At 48.6% G+C, this 11,287-nt stretch overlaps 1 long non-coding RNA gene across 1 annotated transcript; it reads left to right on the forward strand.

Annotated features, from left to right (window-relative positions):
* Positions 1-5,523: 5,523 nt before the first annotated feature.
* On the forward strand, positions 5,524-8,946 carry LOC108297040. Its single transcript, XR_001822080.2, has 3 exons — positions 5,524-5,703; positions 7,965-8,045; positions 8,845-8,946. It is a non-coding gene; the product is annotated as an uncharacterized LOC108297040 (long non-coding RNA).
* The last annotated feature ends 2,341 nt before the right edge of the window (positions 8,947-11,287 follow it).

Raw genomic sequence — 11,287 nt, forward strand, 5'->3', positions numbered from 1 at the left:
AGCCCCTTCCCCGCGGCGCAGTGTTTTACACAACAGAGGCCCTTCCCTTCCAGCTCTGGAGCCCGGAAGTCTACATGAAGGCGTTGGCAGCGCCGTGCTCCCTCCGGAGGCTCCTGAGGCCTGAACCCCTCCTCGCATCGCTCCACCCCTCACTCTATCCTCACAGCTCCGGGTACCGACTGCTGCCTCTCCACCTAAAGGGACCCCCAAGATCACCTGGGATGATCTGCCCATGCCAACATCCTTCATTTAGTCACATTGCAAAGTCCCTTCTGCCATGTAAGGTGACATATTCACAGGTTCGGGGATTAGGACACGAACATCTTGGGCAGAGGTGGGGACCTGCTATTCAGGCTACCTCAAAACTTAAGAAGTTAATTTTTCCTTTTTGTAGGTCCAAAGTAGCCCCAATACAGCTCAGTCCAACAAAACATTCACACGCTGGCCCCCGGGGAGCACTGACATGTAAATGCTCTCCCCTGCGCCTTGCAGTATTTGGACTGGAGCATGTTCCTGGGGTGGGTGGAGGGGTTCCTAGAGGAGTTGGGGTGACCTTGAGTGGGCAGGCCGAGAGGCCAGGGTGCCCCCAAGGGATCAGCTGCCTTTGGCTGGTGTTTCTGAGTTAAGACCAAGTATACACAGAGGAAGGTCTTGGCTCCCACAAGCAGAATAGGAATTCCACCCGATTCATTTATTTGGTGACACTGTTTTGCATTTTGAAAATCTGTGGTAGCATTTTCTTTTCCTGAACTGTGGTGCCATCACCAGGAGCTGGGACTGGGGTGGATTCCTGTTGGACGCCCCTTGTGTTTCTCTGGTGTCCTGTGTTATTGCGCACGCAGGACCTTTCCACATTTTCCCTCCTGGGCATGTGATGGCATGGGTGGTGATGCTTCTCCCGCTCCTTCCTTTGCTGCTGTCCGCTCAGCTCACATTTGGTGCACACAACTTCCGGGAACTGGAAAGCTATAGAGGGTAATTTCATGACTGGGGTTCCCGTTTATCTAGGGGTGCTCCAAACAGTGGAGCGAGTGTCTCCCATGATCTGGGAATGTCTGCCACAGAACGAGAGAAGCAGACGGTCCCAAGGCAGTGGCAGGCATCCCTCCCTCTCAGTGTGCCCTGGACACCGTCGCCACAGTTCCCCGCTGTTAACAGGCTGAGGCTGCGGGCCACGTGCCCCACTCGAATGCGAAGAAACAAACTGGGAGATAATGTCTTCAAAGGAAGCTGGAAGGGAGATGGCTACTGAAATTTTCACCCACGATTTAAAGGTGCCCCTCAAAAAACATCCAAATCACCAGATGTAGTCTCTGAAGAGTGGAGGGGAGGATATACACTTCCCTCCCTGGGGAAGCAGGAAGTGTTAGGAGGCAGCACGCAGGTGACTCTCTCGGTCAATGAAAGTCTCAACTTGGAGAATTTTGAAATCACCACTGCCTGGGAGTTGAGTCCGTGGAGTTCCTGGGGGTTCCCGAGCGTGGAACACCAGCTCGGGCATCCTTGATTGCTGCTTCTAGACCTGAACCATGGGGGCCAACTCTCCCAGGGGCCAGGAGACTGAAGCCACCCGCAGCCTTGCCTGCAGCTTCCCAGACAGAAGAGAGCAGGGGCAGGGGGCTCCACCCTGCTCTGTGCAGCCAGTGGAAACGTAATCTCCTTGACAAATTCCTACTTGATTTGATTTGACCTAGTTGCAGATTTTTTTTTTTATCTAATAATGAGAAAAATAAGATCTTTTTTTTTTTTTTTTTTTTTGAGATGGAGTTTCACTCTTGTTGCCCAGGCAATGGCATGATCTTGGCTCACTGCAACCTCTGCCTCCTGGGTTCAAGCGATTCTCCTGCCTCAGCCTCCCAAGTACCTGGGATTACAGGCGCCCACCACAATGCCCAGCTAATTTTTTGTATTTTTAGTAGAGATAGGGTTTCACCATGCTGGCCAGGCTGGTCTCCAACCCCTAACCTCAGGCGATCCCCCTGCCTAGGCCTCCGAAAGTGCTGGGATTACAGGCATGAGCCACCGCGCCCAGCCAGATTATTTTTATTTTAAACAAACGGCAGTTTGAATCACATTGAAGGCCGTGAACAGAATGACGCGAAGTAGCAGGTCTGTCAGGAAAGCCGCCGGCTGCCTCTGGCTGCCTAAAGCCAGTGGTCTCAGCAAGCCACAGTCGCTAAGGAGGCTCTGAAGTGCTGTGCGTCCAGGCTCACTGGAGCTGTGCTTTTCGCATCACGGGTCACTCTACTCCTGAGTGAGGGATCGAGTCTTTTTAGGGTCTCAACCAGCATTTTACAGAATGAAACACGTAGTATAGAACAGAACGAAAACGACCAGAAGACACTGCACCTAGCTCACGTGTTCCCTCATGAAAACGCCGTTTCCTATGTGTATAGTGTGCGTGTTCCATGTCACCAAAGTGTAAAGGTCCTTGTACGCCACAGTTGGAAGGAAAAGAAAGTGACCGTGCAAGAGTGGCTCGGGAGTTTGTGGGGAGGGCGATTTGTAGTTCAGCTCATCCTTACTGGGCGTGATGAAAAGGAAAGCCCTGAGCTGAGGGAAGCAGAGGCTTTCTGAGGATGCGACACTGAGCAGCATTTTAGAAATGCAATTCCTTTCGCCCTTTCCACAGGGCTCTGTACATTCTGTCATCTGTGCACAGGAAGGGCCATGGCTGGTACCAAGTCACTTCGGATGGAAGGCAGTTTCCAATATTGCTGTCATTCTACTTCCCGGTTCCTTCCGCGGACACTGGGGATAAAGGAGAATTCCTTTTCTTCCTTAGGGCAGCAACAACGCATTAAAAAGATCCTCAAATGGCAAGATAAAAGTACCCTTTTCTTCTCCATATGGGGGGCCTGAAATGAAAATTAATGCAGCAGAAGTATTTGTTACAAGTAAGTTTTAAATCTGATTGACTGGAACCTCTGCTTGGGCTACTGAATGAATGAGTTAGTGACCTAATTGGTCTTGTTTCCAAAAAGCCACACCTAGATTCAGGCAACAGCCCCGCCTCACTCAAGCAGGAGAATCGCGTGAGCCCTGAATTTGCAATGAATGGGGATGGCCACTGCGCAGGAGCCTGGGCGACAGAGGGAGACTCCGTCCCTACATAAATAAATACATCAGTGCTGTAAACCTTTGTATATGGGTTTTGTGTGGACCGAAGTTTTCATGTTTCTCGGGTAAGCAGTGAGCAGTGGAATCTGTGGGTAATAAGACAGCCTTGTTTACCTGTAGAGAGGCCAGTGGCTTTCCAAAGTGCCGGCGCCATTCTGCGCTCACACCAGCAGAACGCGGCAGAAGGTGCTCTCAATCCGTAGTGGTTGGTTTTGGCAGGTTTAAAAAAAATGCAGGCCAGGGGCGGTGGCTCACGCCTGTAATCCCAGCGCTTTGGGAGGCCGAGGTGGGCGGATTGCCTGAGCTCAGGAGTTCGAGACTAGCTTGGGCAACACAGTGAAACCCCGCCTCCACTAAAACACAAAAGATTAGCCGGGCCTAGCGACGTGCGTCTGTAGCCCCAGCTACTCAGAGGCTGAGGCAGGAGAATCGCTTGAACCCAGGAGGCGGAGGTTGCAGTGAGCCGAGATCACGCCGCTGCACTCCAGCCTCCAATAAATAAATAAATAAACAAACAAACAAGCTCTTTTAATAGATGGGTTGCAGTTTCCCATATGGTTCAATTTGCTTTTCCCGAATGATGACTTCCATGAGCATCTTTGCCCTCCACATACCCTCTTTGGTGACCTGTCTGTTCGAACCTTCTGCTCATATTTTAAACTGGGTTTTCTTATGATCAAGTTCTGATAATTCTTTTTATAAAGTGAATAAAAGTCCTTATCAGATATGTGCTTTGCAAATGATTTTCTTCCAGTCCCTGGCTCGTCTGTTCATATTCCTAAGCGTCTTTCAAAAAGCAGAAGTTTTAAATTCCGATGAAGCCCAGTTTTTCAATTTTTGTGTGTGTGTTGGGGGGGGGTGGTTATATTTTTAGTGTCCCGAGTAATCTTTGTCTAACCCAAGGTTGACAAGATTTTCTTCTAGACGTTTCATGATTTTAGGTTTTACATTTAAGTATGATCTATTTTGAGTTAATTTTTAGTATGGGTCACAGCTCATATTTTCATTAAAATTTTTTTCTGATATAAAATGTAGTTCAGGCTCATTGGAGAAAGCATAAAATGGAGAAAGTAGTAAAATTACCCACAGGTCAGCCATAAGTGAGAACCACTTACAGTGTATCTCCCTCCCCCCCTCCCTCGCTCTCTCTCCCTCTCTCTCTTTCTTTCTTTCTTTTCTCTTTCTTTCTCTCCTCTTTCTTTCTTTCTTTCTTTCCTTCCTTCCTTCCTTCCTTCCTTCTTTCTTCTTTCTTTCTTTCTTTCTTTCTTTCTTCTTTCTTTCTTTCTTTCCTTTTTTTTNTTTTTTTTGAGATGGAGTCTCACTCTGTCACCCAGGCTGGATGCAGTGGCACGATCTCAGCTCACTGCAACCTCTGCCTCCCGGGTTCAAGCGATTCTTCTGCCTCAGCCTCCGGCTGGCTAATTTTTGTTTTTTAGTAGAGACAGGGTTTCATCATATTGGCCAGGCTGGTCTCAAACTCCTAACCTCGTCATTCACCCGCCTCGACCTCCCAAAGTGTAGGGATTACAGGCATGAGCTGCCGTGCCCGGCCTTATCTCCCTCTTTTATGTGCAGTGCGTGCTTTCACGTAGCGCAGCCTGTACTATACTGCCAGTAAATTGAAGTCTCTTTTAATGATTTTCTTACTCCCAAAACAAGCTTGTTGCATAAAACTTAAAAACATAGATAAGCAAAAGAATAGCATGAAAATATCATTAATCCTACTATTTAGAGAGAGCTTACCTGTATCCTTTCAAATGCTCAGCTCTGAAAGTATGTATGGGCATTATTTTATTGACTAAATATATACAGTCATATAAATATAATTTAGTTACTATTCTTTTGCAATGTTTAGAATGTGTCCTGTGTTTTACTGTTACATGTACTGTTGGAGTGAATAATCTTGACTGTGTATTTTGGATTTTAGATTTTTTTCTTCAGTTACAGTCCCAAGAGTGTTGCTAATAAGCCAAAGACTATGAACATTTTTAAAGCGTCTGGGTCTCTGGCTCCATTTTCCCTCAGAAAGGTTGGATCAATTTATTTTCTCTCATGTGGGATTCATTATTAATACATTTTGGTGTGCAATAATTTGATTGTAAGCCATGACATCTCAGTGGGTTTTTTTGGACTTGATTGCTGCTGAGGTTAAACAGTTTTTCCAGTGTTCGCTATCCTTTGTGACGGCTTCTTTTGCGAGTTCCCTGCTCTTCCTTTAACTATAAGTGAGCGTCTCCGTAGGGGGCATACTCAGGCGTGTTCACCTTCAGATATAAAACATCACAAAGTCCTGTCAGCTCGACATTACCACTTAGTATAATGTGCAGGAGAGACAAGGAAAATGTATTTCTATCAATCTTGGTGTTGTTGGCTTCCTGATTTTCTGAAAAATAGGAGAGACAAAGTAGATTTTTTGACCTTTGAATTCTTCAATTACCATGCCAAGCTTTCAGGACAATTAAGACGTAAATATTCTTTACATAGAATCTTAGCCTTCTTAATCCCTGATTGAGGCTTTGCGCAGCAGGAGCGTGGTGGTGTGCAAAAGCACTGTCTCAGAGGACGCAAACGTGTTAATAAAAGGTGAGTTGTCAGATGTGTTTGGAAGGAGAATCACGAAGAGAGAACATAATTTGCCTTTCGCAGGTGTCCTGCCGATATCACGGCGGGCATCGAACGCCCCTTGAGCTCCGGCTTGGTTTCTGCTGTCTGTGAGCCTTGGTGCTGCCATCTGCTGGGCGTCCTCGGCACTGCGTGTGAACGGCTCCTGAGAAAGGACCAGCTGTGGAACACGGGCTGAAATGATGCGATGAGGGTTTAAGGTGTTTTCCATTTCTGGATAATATGTAATGCGATGTATGAGCATATATTGTTAAATATGACCTGTTGATCGATTCAAAATGGAAGAAATGCTCCAAAACAATCCAAATTTACAGTGTGATTCTCTCATACTGCTTCTGCAACAACTTTGATGGGGATGGAGGTGGTGGTGAGGATTACAAGGAAAAGCTAGACGTCTTGTTGACATTATGTAAAGGGTTAGGGTTAGCAGAGTTGGCCAGGCTTTTCGGGGATACTTGAGTAACTGGAACTCCTCAGGGAAGTCATCCCATTGAACGTTACACACTTTCTTTGTGTCATCTGTTCACAAGGAAATCGGAGGTGGGGCAGGAAATTCAAACCAGGCTGGGTAGATATATATTCTGCTTTAGAAAAATAGGATTTTCAAAACTCGAAATCGTAAGGTGAATAATTTAAAAGTAGCACTTGATTAATTGCATTACAAAGGAATTTTTCTGTTTGGGAAAATATGCTTCATATTTCTTTCAAATAGTTCTTTTATTCACTCAGAATAATTGGGTTAACACATTCTTCAGAAAGTCATCCATTTTGGGGGTGCAAGAATAGCAGTATCTTAAAACTACTTTGAAATGCAAGATTTTATTAATCTTTCTTATTCTTACATGCAAATTTTGCATGGGTTAAATGGTGAGAGTAAATGGAGATGCATTTGCAAATCAGCTTCAAACTGAAATATGACTCGTCAAATACCCTTTAGTATTTGATGAAAGATGCACATTTTTCTTTCCCTTTCTAGTCAGAAAATTTTCTTTCACAATCAATTTCCTGCTGGGAGAGCAAGAGGGCTGATCTATGGGAGCAGAACAAACCCATTTAGGCCATTTCAAAAATGCAGTACACGTGGCAAGGCCAGTCTGAGACCCAGTAAATGATTCACAGTTTAGAAAGATATGCCTGCTTGTAGATCCAAGCTCTCAACTTAATAGTTTATTTGGTCTAAGTTTGTATTCTCATTAGGAGCTCTCAGTCCATCAAACGGCTATTGGGAAAGAAAACCAAACAAAATCAAAACGAGCTTTGGGAACCAAGCCTCGGCGTAAGCCTGGGCTGTCACTCTCCACCCCACGTCGCCATGCTTATGTGTTTTTAGTGCGTGAGGAGCCCTTCTCATAGGGCCTGACCACCAGCAGCCTGGATGGGACACTGAGACACAGGGTGTTCAGCACAGACACCCTCCAGCTGCCCAGTGCTGAGGGGCATTTTTGAGCTTGCTGTGGTGGTTAGGAAGAAGCCCCAAAGCTGCACACCCTGTTGGTAGATGGTTGTGTGATATGTCCGGCTGGGTGAGGCTTGGGGGACTAAGGTGATCCAGGTGGCCTTTAAGAGATTTGCAGTTGAAGAATATTTTTGGCTGATGAGTAAGTCTCAGGAATCCTGCCTGCTTTGGACAGCAAAAAGAACATTCCCCACCTTCCAGAGATGAGGTCTCAACACTGCAAACAGAAAGGAAAACTGGCAACTTCAGAAGACATCATTTTAGGGATCTGAAGGTAAATGAATATGCACATATTTTTAGATGCAAAATGTGTCTGGATGATTTTAGAACAGTTTTGCATCTCCCTTGCTTTTGAGGCTCCCGCAGATACAAAATGCAGCCATTTTCCTAAACACCTGCTTAGTTTGTTGATCTAGTTGGATGAAAGAGCAGAGCTATGAAAAATTACTCTGACAAGCATTCCTCTCATCTTCAGGCAGCAAACCATCTTTAAAATCTGATGAAAACGCTTTGAAACAAATAAAATAGCTGGATGCAGGATTCCCTGGAGAGAAACCAGGCATTTCCCCACGTTCCTCAGTTGCAAAACCAGATGTTTAAGAATGAGAAAACTGGCGATTTAAAATCTAAAACCTGAATTCTTGACTTCATTTTCCTTCTCTGCCCTCCTGCACCATTGTTTTAATGTATGCAATTTATTTCTAATAAGTGAGCATCTCTCTTGTTCCTCCCCCTAAGTTCCATGCTTTTTGGGGTCCAGGCACAGGTTGCTCTGGGGCTGCCAGGCATCTCTGCAATCAAGGAAATTGGTGCCATCATGAGTGGCCAGGAACAGCACGGGGACCAGGTAAAAGGGAGGGCGGGCTGGGGGTGTTGATACAGGAGCTAGAAAGAAATTATTTTAGGCAGGTAGTGAGGGTAATGGAGTCCTGGGAAAGCTTTTCTTTTTAACAAGAAGCAGCCCCCAAATCATTTCTTTTCTAACAAACAAAGAGCAGCCTGAAAAACCGAGCTGGCAACATAGATAAGCAAGCTGGAAGCGTGCGTGGGTGAATGCCAGCAGCTGCGCCAGCAGGAAAGGACTACCTGAGGGCACGCGTGGTCAGCCTGGAGGCTCCATCTTCCCTTCCCTTTGTCACCACTTGTACAGTAAGGAGGCAGGCAACATGGCACCAGCCAGGTAGAGAACCCACTTGCATAGTGAAACATTAGGGTGGTGGCCAGGTGCAGTGGCCCACACCTGTAACCCCAGCACTCTGCGAGGCCGAGGCAGGTGGATCACTTGAGGTCAGGAGTTCAAGACCAGCCTGGCCAACGTGGTAAAACCCTGTCTCTACTAAAAATACAAAAATTAGTCAGGAGTGGTGGTGGGCACCTGTAATCCCAGCTACTTGGGAGGCTGAGGCAGGAGAATCGCTTGAACCCGGGAGGTAGAGGCTGCAGTGAGCTGAGATGGTGCCCACTGCACTCCAGCCTGGGTGACAGAGTGAGACTCTGTCTCAAAAAAATAAAAACCAAAAGATTAGACCGGGGCGGCCAGCTTCTTCGTGCTGTGTGAATGGCACACCTAGCCCTAACCAGTTCTTTGTGTGCTATACTTGTGGCTCACCTGATACGACCAATCTTTTGTGCTCTATGTACACCAGACACTGCTGCCTCAAGCTCGTTCACAAAACCTCCTGCACCTCACCTTGGACCAGAAGACCCGCTCAGGACCCCCCTGTCTTCAGGAGAGCTTTTCTCTTTCTTTCGCCTGTTAAACTTTCGCTGCTCACTTCACTCTTTGTGTGTCCACGTCGTTGGCATGAGGCAAGGAACCTTAGGTATTACCCCAGACGAACAATGCCGCTTTGATGTCTCGGTTTGTCTGGGTTGCTGGAAGAAAGTACCGTAGGCTGAGGGCTGATCAACAACAGGGGCTGCAGAGGCTGCAGGTGCGAGGCCAGGGTGCCAGTGGCCGTGTTCTGGGGAGGGCCCTGTTCCAGGTTGCGGAGGGCCACCTGCTTGCTCTGACCTCAGTGGTGGAAAGGCTCTGAGGGCTCCACCCTCATGACCTCATCACCTCCCAAAGGGCCCCCTCCAAATACTTTCATCTTGGGGGTTAGAGTTTCAATGTAGGAAATCTGGGGTTACTGCATTCAGTCAAGTAAAGGGAAGTGGGAGTGGATGCAAACAACGCCCTCTGCCTCCCGGCATGGCCATATCCACGGGTCTCCATGCCTTCCTCCTCCCCGCCTGCCTCTGCCTGACCTCCCCTCCCTTTCAGGCCATCCCAGAGGCTAATTTAAACCTGACCTCCCATTTAGTTTAGTCTTTGAGCATGCTCTTTTCCACCTGTTTGCTGGATGACAGCTTTTATGGCAGGGAGGGATTTGTGGTGAAACTACTTTTAATCTAAACAGTTGCGGGCATTGTGGCCTGACTGTGAAGCACAAGGTGAGGGCACTTCTGAAGAAGGAGCGGGCGTCCTAAGCCTGGCCCAGTCAGGATGTCTTGGGCTGAGGGTCTCAAGCAGGCACACAGCGGCATCTCCTGGGAGCTGTGAAATGCCTGTGTGGTACCCATCCCCCGGGGTGCTCCTGCAGCTGGCCTGGGTGCTACTGGTCTGGGTACTGCTGTCTGGGTGTAGCTGGTCTGGGTGCCGCTGGTCTGGGTGCTGCTGCTCTGAGTGTAGCTGGTCTGCATGCAGCTGGTCGGGGTGCCGCAGCTGATCTGGGCACAGCCGGTCTGGGCGTAGCTGGTTTGCGTATTGCTGGTCAGGGTGTCACTGGTTTGGGTGCTGCTGGTCTGGGTGGTGCTGGTCTGGGTGGTGTTGGTCTAGGTGCTGCTGGTCTGGGTGGTGCTGGTCTAGGTGCTGCTGGTCTGGGTGGTGCTGGTCTGGGTGCTGCTGGTCTGGGTGCTGCTGGTCTGGGTGGTGCTGGTCTGGGTGCTGCTGGTCTGGGTGCTGCTGGTCTGGGTGGTGCTGGTCTGGGTGCTGCTGGTCTAGATGCTGCTAATCTGGGTGGTTCTGGTCTGGGTACAACAGCTGGTCTAGGTGCTGCTGGTCTGGGTGCTGNTGCTGCTGGTCTGGGTGCTGCTGGTCTAGATGCTGCTAATCTGGGTGGTTCTGGTCTGGGTACAACAGCTGGTCTAGGTGCTGCTGGTCTGGGTGAAGCTGGAATGTTTAAACTTTGCAGGTGGTTCTTGTGTACAGCGAGTCTGAGAGCCTGGCCTCAGCATTGGGAGGGCAGGGGTGATCCTGGGGCCATCATGGCATCTGTCCTTGGGGCTGACTCTTGGCTCTGCCTTGGGTGGGCTCCCATGAGTTCCATGGAGAGCTAGGGTCTTGGGAGGTAGAGGCAGCAAGCAGACACAGTGCCACCAGACAGCCTAGAGGAGCTGCATTGTTTGGGGACCCATTGGATCCCCACCCTGTGCTAGGCACTAGGTGAGGTCTGAGAACACAATAGTCAGTGAGATGCAGGCCTGAGTGTGCTGCAGAAGGATATGTTGAGCTGACCAGCTGCCCTGGCCTAGCAGAAGCTCTGGCTCTCCTGGCCACCAGTTGGTGCAGGAGCGGCCATATAAGTCGGGGAGCTGGGTGCACCCCAGAACTGGCAGGGCAGTGGCAGCACCAGCTTTGTGGGGACATCTTCCTTTTAGGGTAGGGCATAGGAAGAAGTGGCTGAATGGTGTCACACTAAGTCAGATTATGAAATATCCTGTGATTTGATGCTTTTTGTGGGGACACGGGACAGAGGTACCACAAACACCTCTGCCCTTTCCGGCCTCATCAGTTCTCCTGGGATGAGGTCACAGGTCGTGGAAGGGCAGGGAGACTTCTAAGGTATCGGATGGGCCTTGGCTATGGTGATGGGAGCTAGGAGCCAATACAGACAGGGCCGCCCTCCAGTGGGCAAGTCCGCCGGCCCCAGCCCTGTTCCCTCTTCTCCAGTGCTGTGTGACTTGCTTTCCTAGTCAGCAGTTCCAGATGTTAATTTTAACCTGATGTCATGGATTTGGATGTGTCTCAAGGAGACATTTTATCCAGGGCACCCACGTGATTTGACAGTAGAGAAAGAGCCAGTGGGTCTGTCCACGGTTCCCGAT

The sequence above is a fragment of the Cebus imitator genome, unplaced genomic scaffold (genome assembly GCF_001604975.1).
Source record: "Cebus imitator isolate Cc_AM_T3 unplaced genomic scaffold, Cebus_imitator-1.0 Scaffold20, whole genome shotgun sequence".
Lineage (NCBI taxonomy): Eukaryota > Metazoa > Chordata > Mammalia > Primates > Cebidae > Cebus > Cebus imitator.